The sequence below is a fragment of the Aptenodytes patagonicus genome, chromosome 20 (genome assembly GCF_965638725.1).
Source record: "Aptenodytes patagonicus chromosome 20, bAptPat1.pri.cur, whole genome shotgun sequence".
NCBI classification, from domain to species: domain Eukaryota; kingdom Metazoa; phylum Chordata; class Aves; order Sphenisciformes; family Spheniscidae; genus Aptenodytes; species Aptenodytes patagonicus.
Window position 1 is genome coordinate 6,797,023 of NC_134968.1, and position 8,250 is coordinate 6,805,272.

The following is an 8,250-nucleotide window of genomic DNA, read 5'->3' on the forward strand; positions in this document are numbered from 1 at the left end:
CTGACTTTGCCACCTAAATGCACAGGATTTTTGAATCCTGTGGGACACCCTACTCACATTCTTAGGGCGTCCCAGTCTCTCTCCTGGCTGGCACATCTCATGCAGCAGCAGCATGCCCTAGCTATCCATTCCTCCTGCATGTCCGCAATGCCAGGGCTTCCTTTTCCCTCCCTTGACCTCGGAGCCTTTTGAGAGGACAGGGAATGGGGAACAGGATGAAACATCGTGCAGGATTTCCCCGGTCCCTCCCCGTGCTGGAGGTGTCCTGGAGCCAGCACAGGAGGGCCAGGCACTACAGGCTGTTCCCTGGAGGCTCCGGGCAGCACAGGAATGGGGACCTAAGACCTGGGTGAAAGCAGAGCTCTCTCTGGGGGTACCCCTGTGGGAGGTAATTGGCATTATTGTCCTGTGGGATCCACGCTGAGCTGAGGTCTCAGGCCTCCTGCCCAAGTCACTCACTGCCTTGCTGTTCCCATCCATGGGGCTCTGGCTGCAGCACAAGGGACAGGGAGCCTTCTTTCCTGACACTTTGCATCTTCTCCTGTTTTGCATCTCAGAGCCTTTCCCTGCACAGTCGCTGACCCTTCGCTTTCTTCCAGGCACCATGGGGCAGACCACCATCACCCAGCAAGAAGGACAAGTCACAGTGAAGCAGAGAGACACGTTCCAGGGCACCTGCGCATACCAGACCACTAACTTTAAAGGCTTGTTCTGGTACCAGCAGAGGAAAGGACAAGCCCCACAGCTGATCTCGTCTCAAGCGGTAGCTGGCCCCAAGCAGAGCGGCCGTTTCACCACGTTGCTGAACACCACAGGGAAATACAGCCTCCTGCAGCTGGAGGAAGTCGAGGTCTCTGACAGTGCCTTGTACCTCTGTGCTGTGCAAGACACCCTGGTGCAGGGAGCTTCCTTGGCTGTGCAACAAGCCAGGGGAGGGAGGGGATGTGTGTGTGCAAGGCTGAGCTCGGGGGAAGGGGCCCTCAGCACTATTTCCTCAAAGCACCCAGAGCTCTGCAGACCATGATCTTCTTGCAAGAGGGGTCAGTGTCAGTGGCCTGAGAGGAAGAACAAGGTAGTGAAAGAATCCCAGGTTCCCTTGTTTTCACCATGTGTTATGGGGTGATTCTGCCTAATGGCTCTGGTTACGGGTCGGGCAATGCAGGCGGTTGGGACCGCTTGTGCAATGGTTCCTTGCTGCTGCTGTTTGCTTTATGGTTTTCTCTACTGCACGTTGCTTCTTCAGGGTTTCTGAACATTTCTTCTGCAGTGGGACCAGGCTGTACAGCTCTCTCCAAGATCTCAGTGAGGGAGCAGACCGCCAGGCAGAGGTGGGCAACAGGCCCTGCCAGGAGAAGAGCTGGCCTTGGGGAAAGCAGCTTCATGCCTGGGGGAAGGCCAGGCACCACAGAGCATCTGTGGGGGTTTGGGCACTGCCTTCTGGCCTTGGGGCTTCCTGTCTGGTGGGAGCTGGGGCTGTGTGTGAGAGGCATGAGGGCCCTGGTGTGTTGCCTGGCCAGGCTGACTGCAACATCAATCTGTGAGTCACCTGAGCCCTGCACATCTGTGTAACTGCTGGATTGTGCAGGGAACTGCTTAGGGAGTAGAGGATGTATGAGTAACCTGTCTTTGCCCTTGGGTGCAGGCAACGCCCCCTCCTTCTGGAGACAGGTGGGAGGATGAGGAGGAGAAGGTCAGGGGCTGTTTTAAAGGCTTTTTCTGACACCATCATCACTCCTGTATCCTTCTGACCGAGCTTCTTTTCCCAGCACAGGGCTACCCAAAGCAGGAGGAACTCCCTTCTTCACAGGCTTGTGAGCTGCTGACCTCTCGGAGCCTCCAGCAGCATTGCGATCCTCTCTAGGGGATAGCAGTGGTCAACCTTCCCATCTATAGAACGTGCTCTGAGGCCAAGGGCCGTATCTGAGCAGAGATGCTGGAAGGCAGGGCCTGATCACCACTGGCTGTGGAGGAGCTGAGTATATCTTCCTCAGCTCCAAGAGACAGTGACTGGAAGGACCCCACTGCCATGTGTCCCACCCTCCCCTTCCTCTGGGATTGATGAAAGGTCCGCTTGTGCCCCCATCTTACCCCCTGCTGCCCAAGGCAATGCCCTTCTTCCACAGCAATTTGATACAATGTCCACCAAGAAAAGAAATACATGGAGGCAGAGGCTGAGATGCAGAAAAGTTTAATGACTCTGAAGAGGGAAATGAGTTCACTTGTAGAGGAGTTTTCCAGAGCAGGGAGAGCACCGGCAGCTGCCTGTGCCCATTGCCCACGGTGGAGATCCCACCAGTCATCCATTTGCCTGCTGCGTAGAGGGAGAGGGGTCAGCAGATTCCACAGGTTGGCTCTGGGGGTCTTACGGCCCAGAAGAACAGACGACAAGAAAGAGATGGGAGAGAGTGGAAGGCCGGGGAGATAGACTTTGGCCATGTTTTCAGAGGGCCTCAGCTGCCCTCCTTTGGAAGGGCAGCACTGGATGCTCAGCTTGTCCAAAACCAATGGCCGGGAGCTCTGTCTACAGTCCAGCATGAGCTTTTAGGTTCCTGGGGGTCCTTGTCCGGGCTGTTACCAGTGGCGTTAGCAGGGGGGGCACCTTCAGCCACAGGAGCGGCTGGTAATGCAGGAGAGGTCACAGCACCCAGAGGTGATGGGCACTCCGTCACAGCTGAGGATGCTGCCAACAGCAGCGGAGGTGGAGGAGCCCACAACGGTGTTCTGCGGGAAGGAGCTGAGGATGGGGCCGGGCAGGGCCACCACCACGGGAGGCGGCTCAATGACAACGGTGGAGTTCTGGCACTGCCTGACACAGGGCTCATTGCAGCTGTTGGCCAGTGGGGTGGGGCCGCAGGGCCGGCATGGCAGGCACTGGTCGTAGCAGGACATGTCTTGAGGCTGGAGGTGCACCTGGGAGAGAGGGCAGAGAGGAAGCAGAGCACAGGGACATGTGAGGAGCAGCTCGCCATGAGTCTGTCACCCTGCCATGAGCTTTTCAAAGGCACCTGCTGAGCCATGAGATAGATACTGTGCAGTGAGGCAAAAGGGTTAGCAGACCAGGGTTACTGCAAAGATCGCCCAGGCCCAACGAGGCTGCTGCCAATCTTCTCAATGAAGAGCCACACCAGCCAAGTCCCAGAACCTCTCTGAATCAGACCTTCACCCCTCTTTCCCCTCTCATGACAAGCAGCACCAAGACCCAGCATAGGAGCACGCATCTGCATGAACAGAAAACAACATGGGGAAAGGGCTTCAGTCTCACCTGGTTCCCAAGGAGAAGGAGGCGAGAGAAGTGGATGAGAGAGTGAGGAGTTGGGCTCGCTTTTATGGTGGCCCTGACCCCTGCCCCAGGCCCAGAGGCAGCTTCTACGGAAGTGGCAGTTTTCTAAGGTGCCCATGATGAATGGAAAACATCCCAGCTAATGACATGGGCTGGGTGGTTGTTTTCCCAGACGCCACCATTTCATTTCCTGGTTTATGCTGTACACTTTGCCTCATGGAGGCTTCTTCTGAGTGTTGGGATTGAGAGGCTCCAGGATTTCTGGGGCAGGAATGTGTCAGCGCTTGCAGAAGACTCAGCTCAAGTGCCGGATGGGTGCAGTGCAGGCAAGGGATGTTGGCCTGGGGCACACTGGTAGCGTTGCCTGTGGTCACGTTGACAGGAAGGGACCCACCTCCTCCCAGCCCTGCAATCCTTGGCTGGTCGCCCAAGGGCTCTCCTTGGGTGAGGACATGCCACGTCTTTCTCTTTCCCGCCCTCCCAACTCACTCCAGCGGTCACTTGTGGGGTGCAGGTGGGCTGCACTCCTGGGTTTCATTGACTCTTTAAATCTTTCACCCATGAAACTGAGCAGCCTTCCCCAAGATTTGGGTATCGAGGGCTGCAAAGGTTACTTCCCCCATTTTTTCAATGCTGCTGAAAATCAAAGTTATGTGGGCCCCCTTCTGCCACCGGGAAATTATGGGGTGGACAGCATGATGCTTGGAGAGAAAAAGCACTTCTTGGCATGGCACACAGCTAGTCAGGAGAAGATTTTTGACTTCCAAAAAACCTGAGTTGTGATTGCCTACAAGATGTAGAAATTTTGAGGGAGGCCTCCCGTTTCCTTAAGTAAGACCCTTGCTCCTGGTCTCAGGGACGTAGGATTCCTAAAGATTGATCTTGCTCACAAAGACTGAGGCAAAGGCGGCATTCAGCACCTCAGCCTTTTCCACGTCCTGTGTAACCAGCCCACTCATTCAGCAGTGGCACCATGTTTCCCGTTGCCTTCCTTTTGTCACCTGTGTCCTTAGAGAAGCCCTTCTTGTTGCCTTTGACATCCCTCACCAGATTCAGTTCCAGTTGGGCTTTCCTAACCGCTTCCCTGCATGCTTGGACAGTGTCCCTGTATTCCTCCCAGGTTACCTGTCCTCGCTTCCACCTTCTGTATGCTTCCTTCTTGTGTTTTGGTTTGGCCAGGAGCTCCTTGTTCATCCACGCTGGCCTCCAGGCATGCTTGCCTGACTTCCTCCTCATTGGGATGATCTGCTCTTCAGCTTGGAGGCCGTGGTCCTTGAATGTTAAGCAGCTTTCTTGGGCCCCTCTTGCCTCCAGGGCCATATCCCACATGACTTTTCCGAGCCGATCTTTAAAGACACCGAAGTCTGCTGACCTAAAGACCGGGTTGTGGACTTGCTGTTTACCCTCCTCGCTCCCCTCGGGATCCTGAACTCCACCATTTCGTGGTCACTGCAGCCCAGGCTGCCTTTGATCTTCACATCCCCAACAAGCCCTTCCTTCTTGGTATGTATGAGGTCCAGCAGAACACCTGTCCTCGTTGGCTCCTCTATCACTTGGGTGATGAAGTTGTCACCCATGCATTCCAGGAACCTCCTGGCTTGCTTATGTCCTGCTGCGTTGTCCCTCCAGCAGGTACCCCAGTGGCTGATGTTCCCCATGAGTACCACGGCCTGCGCACGTGAGGCTGCTCCTGTCCACCTGTAGAGGGCCTCGTCTGCTGGTTCTTTCGGGTCAGGCGGCCTCTAGCGGACACCCACTACAATGTCACCCTTACCTGTCTTCTCTTTAATGCTTACCAATATGCTCGCAGTTGGCCCATCCCCTATCCCCAGGCAGAGCTCCATGCACTCCAACTGCTCTCTCACAGAAAGGGCAACTCCCAGTCCTCGTCTTCCCAGCCTGACCTTCCAAAAGGGCCTGTATCCCCCGTTGCAACATGCTATTCATGGGAGCCATCCCACCCTGTGTCTCTGTGACCCCAATGTGATCGTAGCCCTGCAACTGCACACAGATCTCTAGCTCCTTGTGGTAGTTCCCCACAGGCAGCCCAGCATGTGGACTTCCTAGAAAGGGTTTTGGGGACTTCTCCACTATGATGTCTTGTAGGCACTTCCTTACTTACACGTAACTGCTAGAGGTGAGCCTCTTAAGCCCTGTTTCCTTGACCTTGTTCAAGAAAACAAGGCTTCAAGACACACGTGGCTCCTCTTTAACATTGAGGGCGGTGAACCGATTTTGTAGTTGTAAGGCCTCAGGTGGGGCAGGAGCCTTCTGCTTGGTGTTAGAAGTCACCATCTTCCATCCTGGGCTTGTCCCCTGGGAATCTGCTCTTTGGAGTCTACAAGTGGTAGTCAGTTTTTAAGAACCACCTTTTAAAAGCACAGGAGCAGGCAATTCCACTGTGCTGTTAGTTAAGCAAGCGGGGCAGAAGACCAGCTTGGCTGCACAGGGAACTCTTCATGAAACTCTAGAGGAAAAAGAAATGGTATGATCTCTGCAAGGAAGGTCAGGCTTCGCAGGAAGATTACAGAGCTGCGGTTCGTATATGCAGGGAGAAGACAGGTAAGGCCAAAGCTCAATTAGAGTTGAAACTGGCCAGTGTTGTTTCAGATAACAAGAAGGGCTTTTTTAAGTATGCTAATAGCAAGAGGAGGTTTAAAGAAGACATTGGACCAATACTTGTTGAGGATGGTCACCTGACTAATAGGGATGAAGAAAAAGCGGAAGCGTTCAATGCTTTTTTTGCCTCATTCTTTAAGAATACTGATAGACCTTGGGCTGCCCGGTCCCCTGAGTCAGAGGGCCACGACTGAAGGAACAGTGACTTTCCATTTGTGGACACTGAAATTTTAAGGGACCAGCTGTATCAGCTGAATGTTCACAAGTCCACGGGGCCAGATGGGGTTCATGCCAGAGTACTGAAGCAGCTGGTGGATGTTACGGCAGGACGCTTCTCAATCATCTACCAAAGGTCTTGGGAGTCTGGGGAGGTCCCTGCTGACTGGAAGCCAGCCAATGTTATTCCCATTTACAAGAAGGGTGTGAGGGAAGACCCAGGAAACCACAGACCTGTTAGTCTAACCTCAGTTCCTGGAAAAATTATGGAGAAGATCAGACTGGGTGCTATTGAAAGGCATTTTAAAGAACAATGCAGTCGTCAGGCACGGTCAACATGGGTTCACAAAGGGAAAGTCCTGTTGAACTAATTTGATCTCCTTCTATGATAAGGTCACCCGCCTAGTGGATGAAGGGAAGGTGGTGGAGGTAGTTTTTCTGGATTTTAGTCAGGCTTTTGGCAGTGTCCCTTACAGCATCCTTCTGGACAAGTTGTCCAGCTGTGAGATGAGCAGGTACATGGTGCGCTGGCTGATGAATGGCAGGGCTCAAAAGATTGTAGTGAATAATGAGGCTACATCTGGCTGACGACCCATCACCAGCGGTGTTCCTCAGGGCTCAATTCTAGGGCCAGTTCTGTTCAATATTTTTATCAACGACCTGGATGCAGGAGCTGAATGCACCATTAGCAAGTTTGCTGTTGATACCAAACTGGGAGGTGCTGTTGACTCTTCTGAGGGACCAGAGGCCTTGTGCAGGGATCTAGATAAATGGGAGCACTGGGCAATCATTAATGGCATGAAGTCTAATAAGTCTAAATGCCAGATTCTGCACCTGGGATGGAGTAAGGCCAGACACAAGTATAAACTGGGAGAGGAGTGGCTGGAGAGCAGCCCTTTAGAAAGGGATGTGGGGGTGCTGGTTGACAGCAGGCTCAGTAGGAGTCAGCAGTGTGCCCTGGCAGCCAAGAGGGCAAACCGCGTCCTGGGGTGCATCAAACACAGCATAACCAGCTGGTCAAAAGAGGTGATAACCTTTGGTCAGCCCTGAAGTTGTCAGGCAGTGGGACTAGATGATCATTGTAGGTCCCTTCCAACAGTAATATTCCTTTCTATTATATTTATTCTATACTTCACTTTAAGGTTGCACTTACCTGAATAGAGGTACTAAGTACCTGCAACTGCAGTTGGGGTCTGGGGCTCTTCAAGCTGCTGCGTCTCAGAGAAAATCCTGTCTATCTCCCTTTCACCTGCTCCGGTGCTGTGCAGCCGGCTCACTCACAACTGCTTGCCAACTGACGAATGCCGACCGCTTGCTGTCTGTTATGCCTGAGAATGTGCTGTGGTGTTAGAGTTGCTGGCAACTGCTGTCTCAGGAAGTGCTCTGGAAATATCCTTTTATCAAATTGTGGAGGACTGAAGTTTTGCTCTTCTGTTCATTTACAGGGCTTTTGGTAAAGCAGTCAAGTGGAAAAAATGTATCTCGTGCCTGCAAATTAGCTGGAGCAGCTACGCGTGCTGCCATTACCAAGGGAAGACATGAGGGCTGATACGGTCCTCTCTTTGGATGCTGAAATGAGAGACATTCTCCAGAAACCAGGTTTGGTGGCCTACAAGGAAGCTAAGGGGTGTACGGCCGCTCTTCAAAAGTACTTCTCCCACGAGAAGCAGAGCGATCAGAAAAGGGGGAAAACAACTCCTGCTTTTCCAGAAGAAAACAAGGCAGAGGTGGAAAACCCCCTGGAGACTCCTGAGGACTCCAGCCCTGTTGTCCAGGCAGGGCCTGATAATGTGCATCCACGGTATTGGAAGAATGCGCAAGTGCTCCTAGGTAAACGAGGGCACCACAAGCATGTTTCTTCTTGAGAGGACCAGGGACGTATGACATTAAGGGGTCCAGCCTGCTTGATTTAGTCCAATGTGTCCCTCAGATCTGTGGCCCATCTGAGTAGACCTAAAGGCTGGAATATTTTTATGAAAGCCATGGCTGCGATGAATGTTGCCTCTTCTGTCATGGGTCATACAACAACCAGGGAACGACTAAAAGTGACTGAGGAGGGCCAAGAAGCATCACACACACCACCTCATAAGAGGAAGATCCCTAAAACCCAGTGGTGCACCCTGTAAAGTTTACTG